At 42.4% G+C, this 23465-nt stretch overlaps 1 protein-coding gene across 2 annotated transcripts in view; it reads left to right on the top strand.

The window, feature by feature from the left end:
- Nucleotides 1-15422: 15422 nt before the first annotated feature.
- The window catches only part of LOC111855051 (metabotropic glutamate receptor 4-like), a 253692-nt gene continuing 245649 nt past the window's right edge, over nucleotides 15423-23465 (top strand). Inside the window, exon 1 of one of the 2 annotated variants that reach the window (XM_023833665.2) lies at nucleotides 15423-16491. The gene's annotated coding sequence lies outside the window, so the exon portion shown is untranslated. The other variant, XM_023833666.2, reaches the window with a different exon arrangement.

Here is a 23465-nt window from a genome sequence, read left to right as displayed (position 1 = left end):
GGATGATCTAGAACATAATCCTGATGGCTCTTGGGGGGACCATTGTGCATTTACAGTGCTTGGATGTGGTTCAGTGTAGTATGTCTCTAAAGTAACAGCGGTTGCATGGTTCAGCTGATGGTAATTTTCAGCCTAAGCCTAACCCTAGCTATAACCCTAATATCAACAGATTGGTTAATTCATGATTTTTACTGTGGGTGGGGGGAATGAAAAAATATCCCAAGGAAAATACTTGGGAAGTCATACTTAGTGAGACTGAGAGTGTTTGACAGTGTCAGTATTAAAGTCACACTGCCACTTGCTGTCTTTGCACATGTCTAGCTGGGTGTGGGTTACACTCAATCACAAATTGGTTGCACAGTGAGGAAACTAAACTAGCTTATGGGGTGAAAATTGCTATTTGAAGCAGGAGACATGCAGACGTGCAGAGATCAAAGATAGCATCAAATCTGGCTTTTACGGCTTGAGCAGACAAAAGGCTTCGGTGCAGCAAAACATAAATCCCCTAAAAATATTATCTAGCTCTTCCTCAAATGTTTTTAATTTATAAGTATTTTATCTCAAGATTATGTCCACCATAAGTGTTTTAAAGACGTTTTCAGCCTGCAATAAAAGTTCAGTCTGTATTGAAGTCATTACCATAAGACCTACTTATATTCTAGGCAGGTTCTAACACCTTGTAGTCAGTCAAGGTCACAGGTGGGCTGGGAAGGTCACGAGAGGCCACCCTCAGTCCTACATGATCTTCAGAAGACTTTCAGCCCCCACCCTCGGTAAGATCTCCTGTTTGGGGTAGTGCTGGAATAAAAATGGCAGGATGCTTTACAGTATTTTGAATTTTCAGTGTTGTATGTTTAAACAGATCCTCCTTCTTGCTTTCAATAAATAAGTTGCCAGCTTTGACATGTATAAATCTAACATTTCACATGTTATTCGGTAAGTGCGTTGATTGACACATTAAAGCATTTAAGCTATTCTGCTGCCATCATGAAGTAAATGTCACGATGCGCGGCACACGGACCAGGGAGACAGGCCACGGAGATCAGGATACGGGTAAAATAAAAGGATTTAATAGGAAGACGAAGGGGCATAACGGGGCATAACAGGGCAACAAGGCACAACACGACACGACAATGCAATGACCGGACTGGGGAAACAAACGGAAACGCGGACTAAATACATTGAACTAATGACAACAATCAGCAAACAGCTGGTAAACACGGGGAATCCACACAGGGTTAACGAGGGGGCGTGGCACACAGGAGGAGCGGACGATCGGGTCATGACAGTAAAACTACTTTATTCCTGTCACTCTGACAGGGATATTTTAATGAGACAATATGCTGAAGCCTAAGTCCTCAGATATGTCTGCAGTATTAAACACACTGTTTTGTTTATCTTAATTTTTTAAAAGTGTTTGGGTTGGTGGGTTGGGTTTGTGTTCTTGAGCCATGGCACCAGGCATCCAGTGAGTGCCAGTGATGATGGCCCCCCCAGCTACGGATGAGTCGGGAAAACTCAGTGGGAGACATGGAGAGGCTGCAGGCTCCCCGTGTTGCGATTGGTCAGCTGAAATTCCCCAGTACACAGCAGTGTGCTGCTTGCCCCCCCATCCTCACTGCCCTGGTATTTCACAAACAGATCCTCAAACAAGAGCCAGCAGGGAATAATAATATATTTATTCTGCAGGAAAGCCCTGACAGGCGATAACAGATAAATGGATGAAGCAGGGGGCTGCATTTTTTTACAGCTTAACGTGGAGGCAGAGGGACAGGAGCCACAGATTGGCCACGGTTCCTGGCATCACCATGCAGCTCACGGTACGCTGATATCCAGCGCCGATCACCTCCCGCCATACAGCATGAGTCGTCTGGATTGGGGATCGATAAAAAAATGCGTCCTTGCCCTCGAAGATGATTAGCAACATAACTCTCCCAGTGCTCCGCATAAGTGTATCATGTGCTTTTGCTGAATTCCAAAATGTTTTTTTTTCCCACTTAAAGCAGTGAGGCTCCAGCACTGTAGCTCCTCGTTGAAAATTGTAGAACTAGATGTTTTACCTCTGCTGAAGCAAGGAGGCCAATAGAGTACACTGGCATTTAACAAATCCTTGGATATCTGCAAAAGCAAACTGAAAAAAATATATATGTAAAGAGCATCTGCTTTTGCATTTCTAAATTTGGGAGTGTTGTGGTGAGGTTCATCTACAACTGCAGATTTTATCTTTATGAAATTTCTCAAATACAGGCTTTGAAGAAGATTAAAAAATACAACATACAATGGAATCACCCTTAAGGAAAAGTGCAAACAATGAGTCTTAAGGGATTTTAGCTACAAAGTATTTTCTGTTTGAATAGTCTGTGTGCAGTAATAGACACTCTTACATGCATATTAATAAAAAGTACATGTATTGATAAGTGTATTTTTATATAGTTCTTGCAAACAACAGTACAGCATTTGGTTCTTTTGGTTCTCTAACAGCTCTGAATTTGCTCAACAAGTTGGGGAAATTCAAATTTCTTTTTCCTCACCTGCTAACTTGAACAATACATCTCCTGGCTTTTTGTGTGTCTGAATGTGTGTGTGTGTGTGTGTGTGTCTGTGTCTGTATGTGTCTGTATGTGTGTGTGTGTCTGTGTGTGTTTGTGCGTGTCTGTGTGTGTTTGTGTGTGTGTGTGTTTGTGTGTGTGTATGTGTGTGTGTTTGACAGCTCACAGGCTAAGACTGGGTGATGACGATGCCAAGCTTGTCTGACATACAGAAGAAAAACAAACTCCTTCAAATATGCTAGAATCACTATTAAGGGACTTTCAGCGGGACCAAAATAGATAACACAGGGACAATGAAAACTCAATGAGAAATGTGGCTTCGGATTTAAGACAGAAATAACTCGGATCCCCTTTTCTTTCCTTCTGGCATGTTTCTGGAATTAAATGGAACAGAAACAGAAGAAGGAACCTGAAAAACGTGACATGATGGATTATCAGGGTAAGCATGCGTCTGGGGGCGAGGAGACAGGCAAAGGAGTTCCTCCGCCTGACAGAAAAGGATCTGCAGGTTGACGTCAGAGATATTCACAGCCATTACCCTCCACTACTAACACAAGGAGTTTCTTTGGCGAAGGATGTTAAAATGACAGCAAAAAAAGCCAGCAGGGAAAATGGTGCATCTGCAGTCTTCACCCCCGACGTACCTGCAGTAATAGCAGTAAATGTTTCTATAAGGTTCCACCCCGTTTTATCATTTATCTTTATCTTTAATCTTAAAACCAAACCATCCATTTTCAGTAACAGCTACATCTTAACAGAGATCCGCCCTTGCAAGGGAAAACCAATCACAGAGCATGCACACACACACACACACACACACAGACGCTCATACAATATACACATTATAGGCAATTTAGAATCACCAGCTCACCACAGTATTCAATACTGAAATACATCAATGTACAAATGATTCTGTTGCCTTCATTGAATAGTTGCAGAGGATGTTTTATTCCTGTTGGTAATAGCATGTGTATCTGAGTACCTTATCAAACCAGTCAGTCCTGAAGTGCTGAAACCATTTACAGTTATGCAACAGCAGCAAGAAGGTGACAGGCTACTGGTTTTGGCCATAACCATCCTGCACTGAGCCAGATGTCTCATTAGTTGTGCCCATCAGTCAGTATAATCTTTCATTTTCTTATTTCATTTATAATTTAATAAAGAAAAAAAGCAGAATAATGTTCCAGCACCATTCCCCTGTATGCATCTGTATACATTCATTTTTAACACGTTCATACTTATTATTGGCAGTCAATGTGATGCTGGTGATTATTCCATGTGGGAACTCGGGCTTTGGAAACTGTAGTGGGTGGGACTTGTGTCTGCTGTCATTGGCTGGTTTTAGCCAATGGGATGCCGAGTAAACCAGTAATTGACAGCTCACAATAATTCTACTTACTATAGTTATCAAAGCCTCATTTTACCAACTAGAACACCGCATAGTCTAACCCGGGGCAGCCCAGCCCTGTTCCTCGAGATCCACCCCCCTGCAGAGCTTAGCTGCAGCCCTAGTTCAACACACCTGATACAGAACATCAGACCCTTCAGTAGCGTCTCAATATTAGAACCAGCTAAGTTTAAGCTTAGTTGACTCTAATATTGAGATGCTACTGAAGGGCCTGATTATCTGTATCAGTTGAGTTAAATTAGGGCTGCAGCTAAGCTCTGCAGGGGGGTGGATCTCGAGGAGAAGGGCTGGGCTGCCCCGGTCTAACCAATTTGCAAATTCTTAAATACACTGATGATGTGTTGTTTTATTTATCCCATTGAATGCTTCCTTAGTGCTTTATTTAGACTGACTATTATTTTGCCTTTGCTGATGTCAGCAGGCTGGGACTCCCTCACTGCTCCAGTGCTGCAGTGAATCTATCCTCAGCATCTTCTGGGTGGTTTTTTTGTATTCTGCCCATATTCTTGTACTTCCCAAGATGCTTTGGGTCACCACACTCAAACTGCATTACATATCTATACCTTTACCCATGAAGACATCTGCTGCCCCATGAACAGTACACAGTGCACAATTTGCCAGTGGGTCTGGCGCCAGCTGGAAGATGTGGGATGGGGTTCGGGGTGCTGGGGGGTGTTTGGATGTAAGGCTGAACTCCATCAGAAAAACAATAATAGCTTGCTACTTTCCTATTTACAAAATCTGTGATTGGTGTACATTTGCCCAGCCCTGGGTGGGCCAAGTTGCTGATTGGGTAGGACAGGTCCACCCTAGTACCCCTGTGGAACTGGGCTAACTACTCTATCCTGGACAAATACAAGGTTGCCGTCTTTGGGCTGCAGGCTGGGGTAAAATAATCAATTAGAGACAAGTCTGTACACACATGCATTTACATGTATGTAGGAGTTATATTGTTATATTACCTTGTGAACAGTCTGTAGGGCTTGCAAACTGCCCCGATGCTTTTTATGTAGCTAATTTTAGGTTTATAATGGAATAATATAGATTTGCTGTAAGATTTCTGGCATTAGTGTGAGAGTCTGAAAGCACGAACCCTGCAAACAGCACCTCAGACCTGAGGAAGTCCTAGCAGTCAAAAGCACTAGCATGCAAAGATACAGAAGAATAGATTAAGGAAAGATATTTCTCACATTAACTTGGTTTACAACCACAATTAAAATGCAGACTCCGGGTAGGAGATTCATATTAATATTAAGTTGCAAAAAAAGCACAAAAAAGACTTTTAAAAGAGTCCTGTGGACTGAAATTTTAATAAACCCTTAACCTGCTACTGAAAATGCAGCCTGATAAACGTGAAAAGGGTGATAAAAATCTATAAACTCAATCAAGGAGGCAATGGGCAACATAAGCAGTTTTATCTTAATGAGCGAAACCCATTGGGTCTGAATGGCCTGTGTGGGAGGCCTCAGATCAGATTAGCGCGTTCGCCACGCTCACGTAAATTTTGCATTTAGCCTCTGCAAGGGGTAGAAAGTGCCAGAACACTGCTGCTGTTTCTGAAACTAGGAACCATCCAGCTAAATCAGAGTTACGCCATTTGGACATAGCATTAAAACTCTGAGGCCTCTGCTCAGCGTGGTCCCCAGGAAGTCAGCTGTACCCTGTGTACATCATGTAAGTGTCCCTGTGGTGCACACGCACAAGCAGAGGTAACTGGTGAACGACCGTGTTCAGGGGTGATTATAAGACTTTTTAAGGTGCGGGGGAGGAGCATAAGAATGGCCATAATACATAAATAGGGGGCAACCAATGATATGTTTTGAAGTGTTGATTGACAGGGCACTTCAGAAGCCAATCAGCTTTGAGCTTGGGCCAGCAACCCTGTGGCCCGCCCCCTGATGGTGGTTTGCCATACCCTCAAATCTGTGTTTCAGTTAAACATACAGATATCTCGGTCAGGATGCCTGATCTAAGATCTTATCAAGAGTGTCCCCTAAACAGCTAATGCTAAAGGCTTAGAAACAGATTTCATGCAAACCTCTAAACTCCTACATCCAAAGCCTGTCGACAGTGGCCCTAATTCAGCTGCAACTAATTCTGACTTTAATTCTGAGCATTGTGTTTGCTTGGTCTGTTCTTGATGTGTGATAATACACTGCAAAGGGCCACACAGATTCTGCTGCTCCCTCCCAGGGAGCAAAAATGTAGATTGTCTGGCAGGGAGCTGGGAGGGAGCAAAAACGTGGACCGTCTGGGGGCCCCCCAGGACCAGATGGGAAATACTGGCTTAGCTGGGAGTCCTGTGCCTGAATGTCATTTATAACTGCACTGAATTTAAATTCAATTAAATTTGGTTAAAGCCTCTATGTTTAATCTGGTTCCGTAAATGGACGAAGCCTTCAGCCGAAGTTCACATTCCACGTTTCTGGTCTGTTTATTCGTTTTGGCCTGGTGACCATGCGTCAGGGCCCAGAAAATGGCTTTTTGGCAGCTTTGGTAATGCAAGCGGATTAGCAGCAAGATTAGAAAACAAATCACAAGGGCCTCTTAACTGTTCACTTAAATAAGGTGTGATAAAATTTGACCCCACGGTAAATGATGGCAAGCTCAAAGGGAACGGAACTTAACTTGATTTGTGCTGCTGGAAAATGGCTGTTTCATTACATCCATGGGCTATGGTTATTACCCTATCAGAAATCTATTCACTTGGATTAAATACGAATAATCGTGCACAGCACATGTGGTTGGTTCATCTTATTCCCTCATACCTTTTGGGATTCTGTCAACGACAGATATTTTGACTTGTATTTTTTATGTATCCATTGTATAAAACAGAGATTTCTCTTTCATTTTTGGCAGTGCAGTGAAATGCTTTAAATGGCCAAGTAAATCAACTGACAGTTGCCTACAAATGAGTTATTTACATGCAGTAGGCATACCCATGCAATACAAATTATTAGGAGGTTGATTGAAAATTATGTAAATATATATAATATATAATTTCCTGCAGTTTGTGCTCAGACATATTCAAGTTAGATGCATGTCACACAGCTTGACCCACATAGTTACTGCCAAAATGTAAGTGCGATAAATTCAGATCACAATAGATTAGCTGATTTTTCTTTGATCCCTAATGGAACATGCACTCAATAATGATAACGATGGTAATAGGAAGATGTAGGATTATTATCATTATTTGACTGCTATGAGGAGTTACCGATAGCACAGTACAACTAAAGAAGATGGATTAAACAAAAGGGAACTACCTGAAAACTCCATTTTGCAGGTTGCATTGTTTAAGTTAATTATGCGGCTTGCTCAGCCAGTGCACTAGATCATGGTGTGTCCTCTAGTTAAAAAGTCGCACAGCCATAGAGTATGATCGATGGGAAGAATGGAGGTGCAGTGGGATGTAATACTGCCTTGTATTTTCAAAGTCAGGGGTTCAAACTGCATCCCTACTCTGTGTATGGAGTTGCTCCGATCCCCCTCTGCACTCCAGTGATGAAGCAGGCGAATTGATGTCTCCATCCTGTGATGGACTGGTGTCCCGTCCGGGGTGTTCCCCTGCCCAGCACTCCCTGGGACAGACTCAGCGTAGCCCTGTACTGGAAAAGTGGCTGAAACATCGGTGCAGTGTCAGGTACAACTCTTGATACGCTGGGAAAGGTCACAGCACAGAGGGAGACACTGGCTTCACCATTGCAGCAGGAACAAAGTTGATTTATTACCTTTGCAATGGTACCTATGTAAGCAGAACCATAGCAGCTGTTGGTGTAAAATCTGAAGAAATAAATAAAAACTTAAAGAAGTTAGATGACTGTAGTAAAAACTTGGCAGCTTTAACCAAATAGAAAAAAAATACTAGGAGATTCCCCTCCTGAAGTGGATAGCTTTTAGATAAATAGCTCAAACTGTCTTCTAAAAGGGACTTTTTTTTGCAGTCAGCAAGATGCTCCTTTTAGAAGAGCTCAGTGCTCCAGAGAGGCTTCTCAGCAATGACCTGCTGATTACTCTCCAGTTTAGAAGTACACCTGAGAAGCTGGGTTTGTGAAGGAGAAATCTCTGCGTTTAAAGCAGGCCTACAATTTCCTGTACTGTGCCTAGGAAGGGGAATGCTGTAACCTTATTTGTTGGATCAGGGTTTCTTTGGTTACTGCAAAATGAGGTTGTAACACAGGCAGGGTGAAGGGAATGGGAGGGGGGTGGGGGGGGTGAAGTCAAGTGACAAGAAGATTGTCACCCTGTAAACCTATCCAGACTTCACTGCCCAATCTTTTTAGTGTTGCAGTCCTTCTGTATATTCCTTGCATGGTTTTCAACAAGCAGTACACATACATGCATGAAAATTGCAGTGAATATCTACATGTCTGGCACTTTGAACTGGAACAGTATTAGCTTTTGACTTGAAACGATAAAGACCAGTCACACCAGCAATCAGCAACCAGTTACTGATGTTCCAGTAACAGATCAGCATTCGATAGTCAAATTTCATCTTCAGTCAAAACGATTATGGCATATTCAAAAAAGACTGAAAATCTAATTATTATTTGGAGGCTGGTCAGCATGGCATAGCTGCAGTGATTATCACCATGCAGTAGGATATGGACCGCATCGACTTAATGTGAATCTTAATATCCCAGAATATCTCCTGTTGCTGCCATTAGCTTCTGGCAGATGAAAAAGCAGAATTATGGTGTACTTATCGCGGACGACGTGATGCAGGGGAGTCAGACTCCATTCCCGGAGGGCTGGAGCCCTGTGTAGCTTTAGTCCTTTCCCTGTTCCACCATAAATGATTCAGCTGAAGAGCTGTGGGGTAATTAGCAGAAGGACTTGAATCAGGTGTGTTAAATGAGGGGAAGCCCAAAAATGCGCAGGGCTCTGCCCCCCCAGGACTGCAGTTTGTCACCGCAGTTGTAGTGAGATCCCCGCACACTCACTGCAAAGAGGGTTTCTCCCCAGATGTATTTCCAACACACGTAAAATATGATGAATAATTCCTGCAGTCTACCTGGATCCTGAAATAAGATTACAGCATAGGCCGACTGAAACCGCCGATGTCCATGTTAACTGTAGGTAATCTGCAGATGTATTTCCACAACACATCTACAAAAAACAAACAGTCCAAAAAGAAAATAAATCTTCTTACAATACATCTACAAAAAAACAAACAGTCCAAAAAGAAAATAAATCTTCTTAGAATATCACGAATGCATATTTACTTTGCTAAGTAATTAATTATATATAGTTTTTATTTATTTTTATTGTTTAAATTGTATAATAGCAGTCTCATCTGATATTATCATGCAAGTCCTCATGGTGAGTTGACCTGTCACACTAATCCTGTTTGTTTCCAATTCATACTCAAGCTGGACCTGATCCATTTGCAAATGGATTTCACATTTACCGGAAGCAGCGCCGTAAAAAAAATAAAATAAGGGAAAACCTATCCATCAGCAGCTTTTTGTTCCCTCAAAGCGTCGATCGGGAACCTTTAATCGCCCCTTAACAAGCTAGTCCTGATTTACAGTGCTGGAGATAATAAGACAATAAGTAAACAATAAGTAGGTCTTCAGCTTTAAAAAATCGACCCGGCATGGAATCTTTTATGAATTGCATAGGTGGGATTTTCTCCAACTCCCACTTTGATACTGTGCTCCTGTATTGATGTTGAAAATAGAGTAGCTGTGCAATTGTCTTCATGCGTCAGGCGATATCCTGGGAGGACTTATCAATTATTCATCACAAGCTTGTTTCAGCTTTGCAGTTCAGTTAAGGATGCTGAGAACACGTAATTATTTTAGGTCACAGTTCCTTCATTTACACAATAGCCAACATTAACCATTTATGACGGCTGGAATAGACTGATATCAATAAACAGTTTTTTTTCCCCCCATCAATAAATTAAGATCATTCTGTCACGGTTAAACACACGGGAGTTGCGCCGCTTTTGACGAAAACTTTAGGGGGACTTTATTTCATACACTACACCAGGAACTAAAGAACCACGAGGGAACAAAACAAGAGGCAGAGAGGTAAAACGAGAAAGAGCAAAGACTAAACTAAATGCAGGGCAATACTAAGGGAAATGGCAACAAAGACCACTAACTGAGATCTGCAAATACAGGTAACACTAAGAAACTACAAGCAGGAGCAAATACTTTGCACTAAAATTCACAATGACCAACACAGAAATATGGCAAGGACAGGCACACATTTATGCACTAATAACAAGGGCTACACGAGGGACAGGTGTGGGCCATAGGAACTAAACACAGTAGGAGACACATGTAATGAGACACAAATGGGAAACAGGTGTAAGTAATTCACACACTAGGTTGGGAAACATTAGGAACAGATTACATGGCCAGTGACATCTGCTGGCCAAACAGGAACATGACATGACTGGCAGAGACAGATCCTAACACATTCAGCCAAAGCCCTCCCAGGCCCTGAAGAGTCTTGATCACTTTGAAGTAGTTTGGAAGCTTTAAGTAAGAAACAGCTGATATGAGGTCACTTGAAGGACATTGTATGTTCTTTCTGAGAGCCAGGAATCAGCATTCTTATTTCATTAGGCCCGGTCAGCCAAAGGTGACTTAAAAGAATTAGAATGTGATTATAAAAGTAATTTTAATTTGTAAACCTTGTAAATCAATTATTTTTTTCATGGTGCAATATACACTACAAAGTTTCCTAAGCTGCATACTAAACCACAATGGATGTAACACTTTCTAAGAAACCCCCTTTGGTGAGCAGTGATATGACATGGGTTCCGCAGTTCCTGTTCAGAAATGACAATGGGTTGAGGTGTCACACCAGTAGCCAGTCCAGTCTCTGTCCCATCCCAGTCTGGCCATACCTCATCCGTGATTGACTAAGTATATCAAGATCTTGTTGTAGTCACGTTGTCATGAGGTATTGTGTGTTTTCTCATCATACTGCACATTTAGGATAACCCGTTCTTTATAACCTTGACTGGTTTCGGTGATTTTTCTTCTCTTAGTTATATCCACTGGTTTCAATCTTCTGCCAAGGTTCCTGACTACAGATTTTGGTTTCTGATATGTGTTCGGTTTTCTCTGTGTTTGCCCTACAAAATACTGATTCTGCTTGGACTACGAGTTATTGGATGTTTTGGAAATAAATCCTGTGCCTCTGCAACAGAATTTTCTCTCCAAGGTCCAATTTGTTGTGGAACAAAATGAAACAGGACACAACAATTTATACCTAACGTGGGAGTGAATGACAGGTGAAACTGATCTTTTCCTTTCTCTCCATATTGAGATGGACTTTTAAAAATATGTGTATCAACTTTATACAAATAGTATTTTCTATTTGATTTTGACATTATTGGTTTTCCTATGCCTGCACACCTCCAGCATGATCGCCTTCCACCAAGGAGGACTCAAGGATCGTTCAGAGTTCACGCCACTCAAACGTTTCATTCACTGCCTTTAAGTCAACTCACTCAAATTTCCTGTGCTAATTGCTTTCATATACATCCAGCTGTATCTTTGATGTTGTTTTAAGGTTAATTAACTTGCATTGAGCTGCATAGCTGCCTATTACATGGCTTTCAACCTACTTATTTAAGGAGACAAATGCAAATTCCAACCAGCCAGGATGGATGTACATTGATTTACTGAGCAAAGAATACTATTTTTGCGGCGGGGTACACTTTCAGAAAAAAGGGTAAAAATTTGTACCTTTGCTTGTCACTGGGGCTGCATCCTCAAGGGTCTGCCAGTTGTACCCTTAGCTGTAGTTAATTGTACCTTTGAAGGTACAGAAATGGACTCTGAGGAACATTTCTGCACTATTGATGGTACACTAATGGTATTTGTACCTTTGGGATGTTCCCCAGAGTCAATCTCTGTACCTTAAAAGGTACAAATACAAGGGTACAGCCCCAGTGACAAGCAAAGGTACAAAATTTTACCCTTTTTTTCTAAGAGTGTACACACTTGGCTCCTAAGCCCATGCACTAGAGACATCACTGAATTTTCAAATTTTGAACATTTTTAAAAATTCAAATCACAAAAAGCCGATTTATTTGAACAAAAAAAACTTTGTCCAGTTAAACAATTTCCCTTGTACTTCGTTTTAAAGTATTGGCGTAACTTTCCACCTGGCCTCATACTGAACAAAAAATTATATAACAATTACTTGCAGTTCCAGTGAACAATTCACGCTTAATAAATTTCGGCTATATCTAAAGTGACAAATTTACACACCGTTCGCAGGCTTTTCTGCGAATATAATAATGTATAGTGTATGTAGAAAAAGGTGCTTCATTAGATAGCTAATGCGTCACCACTGGCACAGGGATGAGAAATCGCAGCACTAGTCGGCGCCTCAAACCATCTGACAGAAGTACAAGACATCGAGTCACGTTATGAAAAAATGCAACCAATTTCTTCACCTCTTAAAACAACATATCTCTCAGTTTAACTTTCCTGTTCAGTAAAAAAGCCTGCATCGCAACATAAACGGTTACTTTATGGTGCGTAGCCTAATATGCATACTTGATAATTATTTTACATATCAGCAGTGTAATAAATGAATGTTGATCGACAGAATATAAAAACATACCCAGTTAATAGCCTAATGGACGATCACGTTATATAATTTATGTTTATTCTGTGTGTCAGGGACGGATAGCTTACTTTTCGGTCTTATGCAAATCGTGTAATGTGCAGAACATTTCCATGTTCAGATTTTGAAGGTAAATCTAAATTGTAAGATTAAATAAACTGATATCTTACGTTAGATAACAGTAACTAAGTACAATGCTGATTAATTATTAACTGAGGTCGAAATTCTGATTAGCTTAGTTTTTTTTAGTTCTTGATGCATACCTGTAGGTAATCGGATATTCGATTCAGGTGTATTTAGTTATTTAAGTTTTTCACGTTGCAGTTTAAGACGAAACGTGTGCATTTTCCTTAAAAATTCAATGAATTGACCGCTTGCATAGAAGCATTCTGCTCTGTAAATACTGTTACTGAAGAGAAACAACGTTAAAATAAAAGCACGTAAACATAACGAAACAATATAGATTTTTGTATTCCTGCACGTTGCCCTCCCCAGAAGTTCAGCACCTTATCTGCTTTTCTCACGCTACGAGCCGTAACAACGAACGGTGAATATTGCATTGCCTGCAGTTTGCCCGCGATCGCCTGCATCTTAATTGAACTCATGCTGCTCTTTTGCTCCCTCTTCGGTCCATAAACTGACCCTCCGGTCCCTAAGAGGCCTTTTCATGAACCCCAGTTACCCCTATACCGCATCCATACTCAGGATCATGAGGATGTGAAGAAAACCTGAAAGAAGCACGCAAAACAGCTGAATCAAACTGTTACGGACAGCTACTGCAAAGGCACTATACCTCTTCGTAGCGGACCTGGGTTTACTGTTCTTGTTAAACAGCAGATATCCACGACAACAAAACAGACGTTCTACCCTCATATTTTATGTTTCACTATTATTTTTGTACAAAACTGTAATACCCGGTTTCTGCAGTAGGTGCACTGAACATGTAATGATTTGTAGAGTCGCGTTTTTTAATTACCAAATACATTCACAACAATACAATATTTATATATTTTTGCTTTTTATTTCAGTGGAACTTACCGAAGTGAATAATGCTACATAGCCTACTATAAATGAACTTAATGATTCTTTTCGGTTAATTGATTCTTTTAAGTTCCTACGACTAAAAGCTTCTTACAGAATCGTTCATTTCTGATGGGTGTCCCATTAAGAATGCCATTTTATCACTCCCGGGGTCCCTAAGATAGGCATATTTCTCCATCAAGTGGGCAGGTCACTGTTCATCCATCCATCCATCCATCCATCCATCCAACCAGATCAGGATCACAGGGCTTCTGGACAGTTCCAGCACCCATCCATAGAATTAACACCTTTATTAAAAAAAATAAGACTGAACACTACTTTTGTTTGTGGTGGTGGAGGCGGGGTGGGGGGGTGTTCATACACACAATCATACACTAAGCCTAATTACAAGTCTATGGACTGTGGGGGGACAGCAGAGTACCTGGAGAAAACCAGCAGAACACAGGGGGAACCTGAGAACCTTGAGGGAGAATCATCAGGGAGAACCTCCAGGGAGAACCTCCAGACACTGCACACGCAGAGGGGCCGTGATACTCGGGGTCCTGCTTGTGTTTAATGAAATTGCATTAAAGTTTAATTACATTTATATATTTCATTCAATTTTATGCAACTTCAATTGATCATTTTAGAATATATTACACATATATCTGGGATTGGCTCCAGCTTCCCCACGACCCAGATGGATAAAACAGTATAGATAATGAATGGATAGATGGATGGATATATATATATATATATATATATATATATATATATATATATATATATATATATATATATATATATATGTATATATATATTCTACAACTCTATACATATTTCTTGTACATATTTAATACACCATTATTTTATTTTTTTATATATTTCATGTTATGTAGATTAGGCCTATATTATCCATGCTGACTCGTTTACATATTTGTACTTTGTTACACCAGTGGGTGGAGACTGAGAGGGCACATTCTTAATAAGGATCATGATTTCATGATTTTATGAACTATTCATTATCGGAAATGAAGGAAAAATCACTCATTGAAGGAAAGTAACAATGGCTCACTCATTGATGATCTGCAGGAATCCAGTACTGAATGATGACTCACTTATTGTCGAACTGGACGATGAATCAAGCATTGAACTAAAAGATAACTCGCCCATTCAATGATGACTCGCACACTGAACGATGACTCGTTCATTGAATGGAATGAACAAGTCAGCACAGTGACCGAGATTATTCGTTCACTTAAAATGTTCATTCGAAAACTAATCATTCACAAACGCAAGTGTATTGCACAGCCTGCTGTTCCTCGTGCTTGACAATTACATTTCCATAATGTTAATTCTTAGCCTGGTTCGAGGATAGGTTAATGGAAATAGACCCAAACCTTAGGTCACACTGCTATATTGAGATATAGGCCTATAATGATTTATATTTACAGTGCTCGCCGAATACCCGTCGCCTAACATGAAGGTTTGGCTTTAATAACGCCGAACGGCATTATTTTGGCCATCCAAGACAGCGCTATCCGAAACTCCACACTGCGGTTTCATAAAACGCATCCGCCGTCATAATACATATCTCATCTGAAGAGCGTTTGCCAGGAAACTTTTCTTTTTCCGTTTCAAAATTTAAGCGAGCAGTATTTCACGGCCCAGGCAGAAGTGTCACTTGTATCTGGGCGCATCCAGTATTATAACAGCAAGCGGCGGCTGCAGCAGCGCATCGGTGCAGCAGAGCATTGAATCGCCACCCCGCTGACAAAAGCTGGTTGCACGTAAAGAAGGAGCAAACGGGACGCTGCTTGCTGTTGCATGCTTAGACAGGACTCTCCGCCGTCCCACCCGAGTCATTTATCGTGATGACAGGTTTCTTCTTGGTTTAACACGCTGCCCCCCCTCCCCGCAGATGCAGGGGAGATAATAGGCAATCCCGAAGAAGGGACCACAGCGAGAAGCGCAAGTGGATGGAAAGAAATATACTGGCAACGAGAAGGTTACTGATCAGGATTTGGAAATGGTGTAGGTGTGGGTGTAATACGCCGAAATGCGCGATGGTCCCATTGGGATCCGCTCTCTGAGTTCCCATTCAGCTGCACACTTGTCGGAATGATTGTTTTTCAGGCGCTTCGGCGCATTTCCCCAAAATGAATATTTCATGTTGAACTTTTTAAGCAATAAGGAGTGCTTTCACACGAAAACTGTGTAGCAGGTGGTTTTACACCAAGCCTACCGAAAACAAAGTGTTGCGTCCAAATACTGCACGCGCGATCGCTTCGCATTTTCTCCCTTTTTCGTTTAGGTGCAGTATCGGAGATTGGCGGCTCGACCGCTTCACGACGCCGTCTTCTCTTTCCTGATCGTTATGCATTTATCTTCGGTGCATTACATCTCGAAGAGGTGCCAGACCACTGAACGCTCCGCATCGTTTTCATAGTGCAGCCCCGTTGCAGCGGAGGAGCGGGCGGTAAGTACGGCGATCCTCCGACCGCTCCAAGTGCGGCAGATGCTCCGCCCGGCTCCTGCGGCTCCGTCTGCCTGGCAGTAAAATAAAAGGACTAAGCTACACTGATCGGCAAAGGCTCAGAGGGAGCAACCAAAGTTGAAAAAGGACTGGCATCGCAAGCTTTTTTTAAAGCACCATCGCAAGCCGGACGTTTATTATGGGACCAGCAACCCCCTTTTTCGTGATATTACAATCCCGGGTTTCCTCCGGATTTCCAAAACGTGGGATTAAGTTGACTGGAAGTGGAGAAGGATATCCCGCCCCAAAGTAGCCTTGAAGACCTCTACACCTCATACGTGCAATTTCATCGTGAATCGTGATAAGAGATGCACCTGACAGTCCTCAGTTCCCATTAAGAAGTCATAAAGAAGATCCGTGCGGCAAGAATAACGGCGGTAAGCAAATTCTCACACGGAAATGCTACATACAGAAGCACGGGGACTCGCTAATGTGCCAATAATGATATTTCGATCCGCGTGTTTTGACGTCCTTTCCTTTGGAAACACGCCGCTGTCATTAACACAGTGAGTTGTTGGCTCGACGCAATGGGTGGACGGGTGTTTAGGTGAAGGCATGGGCATGCAATTAGCTTATTACCCCCTTCAAAAATAGGTAATGGAGTAGGGTGCAGTGTTTTCAACTGAATAGAGTCATTTTCGTCTGGCATCATGTGGACTTTCACATTCTGCGTTTCACATTCTGCTTAATGAATACCTGTGACCACAAGCCTTGATTTGATTTTGGAAAGTGAGGTACGAAGGAAGACAAACGTATTATAAGTAAACAAAGGTTTACACTGAATTGCCAAATAAAAACTAACCAAAATGGAATATTTAAAGAACCGTCCGGAAACTTAATACAATTGAAATATATAACTGTAATTAATTGTAATTAATTTATTTGCGTTTACATATTTTTCTCATTCTAATTGAGGTGTAATCGTAGTGCGCTAAATACAGCATCGTTAATTGACTGATCGTAATGCGCGTTAAGGTGATCCGCCTTATTGGCATTGAATAGGGCTTATTTAGGTTTTTTTTAATAGAAATAATGTATTTTTGTAAAACACGGCAAATACATGTATACTTAAAGGCTGTAATTCGCTGCTTTTGCTGTATACACGACCGCCTAAGCACTGCTGTACAGCTAAGGGTCCCCCTGTGTGAATGGCAGCCAGTGATGTACCGATTTTTGTGAGTTTGTACTTTTTTTACCCCCCCCGCCCCATCCCTTTCGCGCTCTATTTCATAAGGGAGAGAGGGAGGTAATTATGTAGCACCGAGTCTGCTTACACAACCCGAGCAACAGGGTGCGGGCATCAATGGGTGCCTTCGGAGTGCATGCTTTTGCTATTACGAAGCGTAAGGGGTAGTTTTCCGGAATAATGCACGACTCGAGCAGCGACCCATTCCTAATAACCCCCTTCAAGGATACTGTACACGCGTGCTGTTGTTGCGACCCTGTCATATATATATATATATATATATATATATATATATATATATATATATATATATATATATATATATATATATATATATATATATATATATATAATATCGTTTCCAATGATCTGCATAAACCCATGATTTCTGAAACTCTACAACAGTGATCAAGTTCTAAAAAAATGCGTTTTGGGTGGATTTTATAAAGTATATTAATTGAAATGGATTTTAAAAGCTTTAGCGCCATTTTGATTGGTTATTATCTAAAGTGATTCTGATTTTGACACTAACATTACATCACCGCACAAGCTAAGCTGAATAAAACGTGGAGCCGCAGAAGAAGAAAAACGATAATAGTAAACGATGTTAGTACAGATCACCCAGAAAAAAATGTCTTGTTTTTTGCGATTGGTATGCAAAACAGTGCATTACAATCTGTGCAGTGAACGGTATTCCAGGAGACCAAATATATAATTAAAAAAAGGCTTGCATTGAGTTTCTCTTTCAGACAGCTGCACCAGCCTACCCTCGGCTACGGGTCTTGGCGATACGTGACACTGGAGGCAGAGAGATCAGTGAACCGGCTCCCGGCTCCATCGGAGCCCCGGAGCTCCATAGCAGAGCCTTTGCAACCTGTTAACTTGGCACGGAGGGGCAGTTTGTCTAACATCCAAGCGACGGCAACTGTTATCGCCAGTCTGTGCCGGTCGCAGGTGGCCCGTTTGGGTTCACACTTGATATTTTTGGTTTGAGGTTTTTTTGTTGTTGTTGTTTTTAATCCATCCGTTATAAATATAGTGACATGAATATTCTGTCTCCGCTGTGCTAAAAATGCAGCACGCTTGTTTATTTGTAGGGTAATGTCAGGCGAGGATCCATTATATCTGCTGGTGTACCTCAGGAGTGCTCACTGATCTTATATAACTTCAGTTCAAATGTATTTTCCCTCAACAGCCTTATTGATTAAGTGAATCTATGTTTTTGTTCGGATATGCCGGCGGCTTCCTAATGGCCCTCGGTGGCTGACGGCCAAACATGATGCTGACCTATGGAGAAGCCTCATTCCGGCCCTGGGGCAGGGGGGGGGGGGAGAGATTAGTGTATTAGAAATGTAAGGTCATGTTGTACTGCGTGCATGCCATCAAATTATCGCCCAGCACTCCCAAGTGTCTTGTTAGTGCAGGCAGCGCCTCCCCATGGTGACGGGCAGCACGAGCACAGCGCTGCCCCTGGAGATGGGTACTGAGCTGGTCTTACAAGTCACATGTTTTTGGGCTTCGGAAAGGAACTAGACAACCTGGAGGAAACGGGTGTGAACGAATGCACACACAGGTGGAGGCAAGGGGGGGTGGGGAGACTCGAACGCAGCCCTGGAGGTGAGAGGCAGCAGTAGGTCATCTGCCTGGCTGGCACCCTGTACTTCCTGTACCACCCCACCCCCCCATTTTTTTCATTGGCTCTGAGTCCTGTCAATCATAGTACACAGACGGCAGTTTCTTCAAATGGACGCTAGCAACTTGACCGTGACGCTAGAAGGTCCCAGAATTACATTAATATACATCAAGGACATAATTATTGTGTTATTTGAGAAAACATGGTGTTTTTTTATTGTGTGCAGTTAATAGAAAGGAATCAGTGATAGTCTTCATTTTCCCCTGTGGATGCTGAAGACTATGGTGTCACTACTGATTCCAGCTGACCTTGATGCCGGACTGGATCGGCGCTCATTCCCTGAATCATTCCAGCATATGTGGATAAGTAGATAAGACGGATTTATATTTATACTGAAGTACAAATGTATATGTGTTTATACAGACGTGGACAAATTTGTTGGTAACCTTCCACAAAACTGACAAAAGTTTATTGGCGTCCCTTATTGTTTATTCCATATCTAACAGAAATCAGACATTGCTTTTGATTATTGATTCAGTTGGATATTTTATATAATTAATCAAATGAAAATGGTATGGAAAAAAAAAAAGATGGTAGCATTAATTTAATATTTTGTGGCAGTACCTTTTGCAGCAATCAGTGCCAACAAGAGATCTCTGTATTTCACAATGAGACGTCTGCATTTGCCAACAGGTAGTTTGACCCACTCTTCCTCTCTCAGGTTTGAAGGGTGGCGTAATTTTCAGAACCTTCCATAGATGTTCCATAGTATTAAGATTTGGGCTCATGGAGGGCCATTTAAGAATAGTCCAATGTTTTTTCTCAGCCATTCCTGAGTGCTTTTAGCTGTATGTTTTGGGTCATTATCCTGTTGGAAGACCCATGACCTGCGACTGAGGCTGAGCTTTCTGACACTGGGCAGTATGTTTCACTAAAGGATGCCTTGGTAGTCTTGAGACTTCACTGTGTCCTGCACAGATTCAAGGTTCCCCATGCAGGATACAGCAAAGCAACCCCAAAACAAATCCGAGCCCCCTCCATGTTTCACAGTAGGTATGATGTTCTTTTCTTTTAAAGCTTCACTTTTCCTTCTGTAAACATAGAACCGATGTGACTGGCCAAAAGGCTCCAGTTTGTTCTTATCAGTCCAAAGGACATTCTCCCAGAAACTTTGGGGCTTGTCAACATGCATTTTGGCGAATTCTACTCTGTTTTTTTTATGTTTTTCTGTCAATAGTTGAGCCCTCCTGGGTCTTCTTCCATGGAGCCCATTATTGTTCAAAATGTTTTGGATGGTGCGATCAGAGAGTGACGTACCTTGACCTTAGAGCTCAGCTTGAATGGTTTTGGATGGTTTCCTTGGCTCTTTTTCTACCATCCCCACTATACTTCTGATCAACCTGGGGTTGCATTTCCTCTTGTGTCCACGTCTTGGGAGGTTGGCCACAGTCCCATGAACCTCATACTTTTAAACAATATTGGCAACTGTGGTCACAGGAACATGAAGCTGCATGGAGATGGTCTTATAGCCTTTACCTTTAAAACTGTTATCTATAATCTTCTTTCTGAGCTCCTCAGACAGCTCTCTCCTTTGCCTTCTCTGGTCCATGTTCAGTGTGGTTCACACAATGATACCAAATAACATAGTGGCATGTTCTGTCCCTTTAAATAGGCTGAATGGCTGATGAAAAGCTTGAAGGCACCAGTGATACTAATTAAAGTTAAACACTGAGTTTTAAATATGACTATAATGCAAATAAATAGTCTCTTTAGGGGTACCAGCAAATCTGTCCATACTATTTTAGCATATCTTTGTAAAATAAACAACAAATCATTTATTTTCACAATTCTATTGGTTTACTCTATCACATACTAAAGACATGCTGGCATACATTAGACAATTGCTTGCACTCAGGTGAGGTGAAATGTTCATGTGCTTCTGTGTGTGTGTGTGTGTGTATGATACTGTACATACCCGTCCGCTTATAGGTGAGCTGGAAATTGCAGCAGTATATATTGCATGTGGGCTCAGCTGTAACACGCATGTGCGTCGCAGCTGTGCAGCTTGCTGTGGAGAACACACTTCTCTCCCCAGCGAATAAATAATGTAGAGTAAGGAAACACTCTGGTCTGCGTGTCATGCGCGCTAAGTGCAGGCCCCGCTAACTCTGAGGGCTCCGTGCATCTCCAGAGCTCTCTCAAGTGTTATTGCTCTTTTCCAACCCCCTTTTTTAGCATCTCCCATCCTCCCCGTCATTTTTTCTCCCCCCAGACTCCTCCTCCTGTGTTCTGTCCCCCCCCCGCCCCCGCTCAGTTCTCTTTTTTGTTTCTTTGCTCTCTGTCCCATCACATGGGCAAATCTCCCTGGTTAAGTTCAGTAGTTGAAAGCCCTGTACGGACTGTGCCATTTCAGCAGTCGTATAAGGTTGTTGCGGGCTACACTGTGCGACGTGGATCTGATGTACTCGGCTATGACAGTGCTTAAGTGAAATCGACGCAAGTCAGTATGCAAGAATTAAACATGATCAGCGTTGGTTCGGTTAGTAGACCTAGGCTGCAGCAGCAGTCACGTTGTGAGATTTTTTGTGAGACGTTTTCACATTGTTTACGCTAAATTTCTTTGGCTGCACGGCCCAAGACAGCGATCATCTCTGAACCTCTCTCTCAGTGCGATGTAGGACCACTGTTTTGGTGCCACGACTAAAGATATCACCACTATTTTTTTTCTTGGTGGTAATCTTTTGTCTTGGATAGCCAAAAATTGCGCACCCACCTTAAGAAACCTAAAAAAGAAAGCGATGACTTAGTGAAGGCAGCCTGAAATGTAGATGAGCGACCTGCCAAATAGCTGATGCTTGTGTGAATGTGACGGGTTAATGTCATTGGCGTGGGGTTAGAAGTCGCTTCTCCACCCAGTACGGTGTCTATAGAGCCGGTTAAGGGCATCACCGAGCCGACATAAGCGCTCCACACAAAATAACGCCTAAATGAAAATGGCTGGGCGCGTGTTATATGGTCGTATATATGATTTTGTTTCCTCTGGCACGTTTTCCCAGTCGATGCCATGCTTGAAACGGCAGCATGAGCTCGGTGCTAATAGCGGAGATGCCCCCGGAGATGGGTCGTGTATCAAACCGGAGACCCGGAGAGAGGCTGGCTGCTTAATGGAGCTGTGTTAGACAAGTCTGAACCACAATCTCCCTCCCTCTCTCTCTCTTTCTCGCTTTCTCTCTCTCTCTGTCGTTCCACCCCTCTGTCTCTCTTTATCTTCCCCGCACCACCAGAGCTCAGTGTGGGAGGTGAGCGCCCGATGTTCACGCCGCTGAAATTCGGGGGCGGCTTTTGCGGCCCCTTTTGAAACGGCACGAGTGGAGACACTCGCTCCTCACGCCCTACCAGGGAGCAGGGCGTGGATTCCCTACAGAGCCCCCCCCCCGATTCACGTGTGGACGTTTGGAGGAGGGGCGGGAATGGGGCGGGGGGGGGGTCTACATGCACCAATAATGTCATTAATGGCAGGCTATGAGGATGAAGTTGGAAGTACGCAGAAGGGTGGTGATTTTCACACTTCTGGAAGAAACATGCAAGACCCCATGATCCAATTTCAGGAAAGGTGCTTCTAATTTAACTGTTGGTGCTTTGGACACATTTATGGTCCTATAAATGAATCGCATTTAATAATGCGAGCTAAGTATCCCTCCTCTGTTTACGGTTGTCTTGGATGTAAATCTGTCCATCCAGCTGGTTTTAATTTGCTTTAATTTGCTTCTCCTGGCAAGGTCTGCCGAGTAAATAAATCCTTAATATTTATGTGCTTCGTTTTGCTCTTACTGTCAGGTGCATTATATTTCTGGCTATACAATTAAGAGCATTTCTCACCGCTATAAAAGCACACATGTGCCTTCTCCGACTTGCGTGGCCTGTCCCTGGAAGTGTAGGTTGGGGACCCCAGACAGAATACCTGTATGAAAATGGGCACATGCAGCTTCACCTCTCTGAATGTTTCTCTTTTTTTGCCTATGGGATGAAACCAGGGCATGTGGGAGAAACCGGCATGAACATAGAGAGAACATGGAAATTCCACGCATGCCGCACTGGGTACGGGAATCAACAGGAGGCATGAGGCCGCATAGCTAGTGACCGTGTTGCCCAAACATGTAGTCTATATATGTAACTATATATGTTTCTAACTATAGAAAACAGGTGACTATTTGTGGCTCTCGTTGTATTTTACTGTTGTGGATGCAGAGGATGCCCATTCTGTTTTACATCCTCTGCTCCTCTGTAGGAGTCTCTGTTTACGGGAGAGTAACATTACCAGTGGCCTGCACGCTCGGGCACGGAGCAGGGAAGCGGCACAGGAGCCGGGGAATTCGGATGAACGAGGGATTTTAATTTGAGAACAGCAAGGAACACGATTTACCACAAAAAGGACAGATGTCAATGACCGGACTGGGGAAACATAGTTTAATGCGAACTTAAATACACTGGGCTAATCAACAACAACAAGAAACAGCTGGTAACACGGGATT

This window comes from Paramormyrops kingsleyae, chromosome 8 (assembly GCF_048594095.1).
Source record: "Paramormyrops kingsleyae isolate MSU_618 chromosome 8, PKINGS_0.4, whole genome shotgun sequence".
In the NCBI taxonomy this organism is placed as follows: domain Eukaryota; kingdom Metazoa; phylum Chordata; class Actinopteri; order Osteoglossiformes; family Mormyridae; genus Paramormyrops; species Paramormyrops kingsleyae.
The sequence above is the reverse complement of the archived record's forward strand: the minus strand, read 5'-3'. Positions and strand labels throughout refer to the sequence as shown.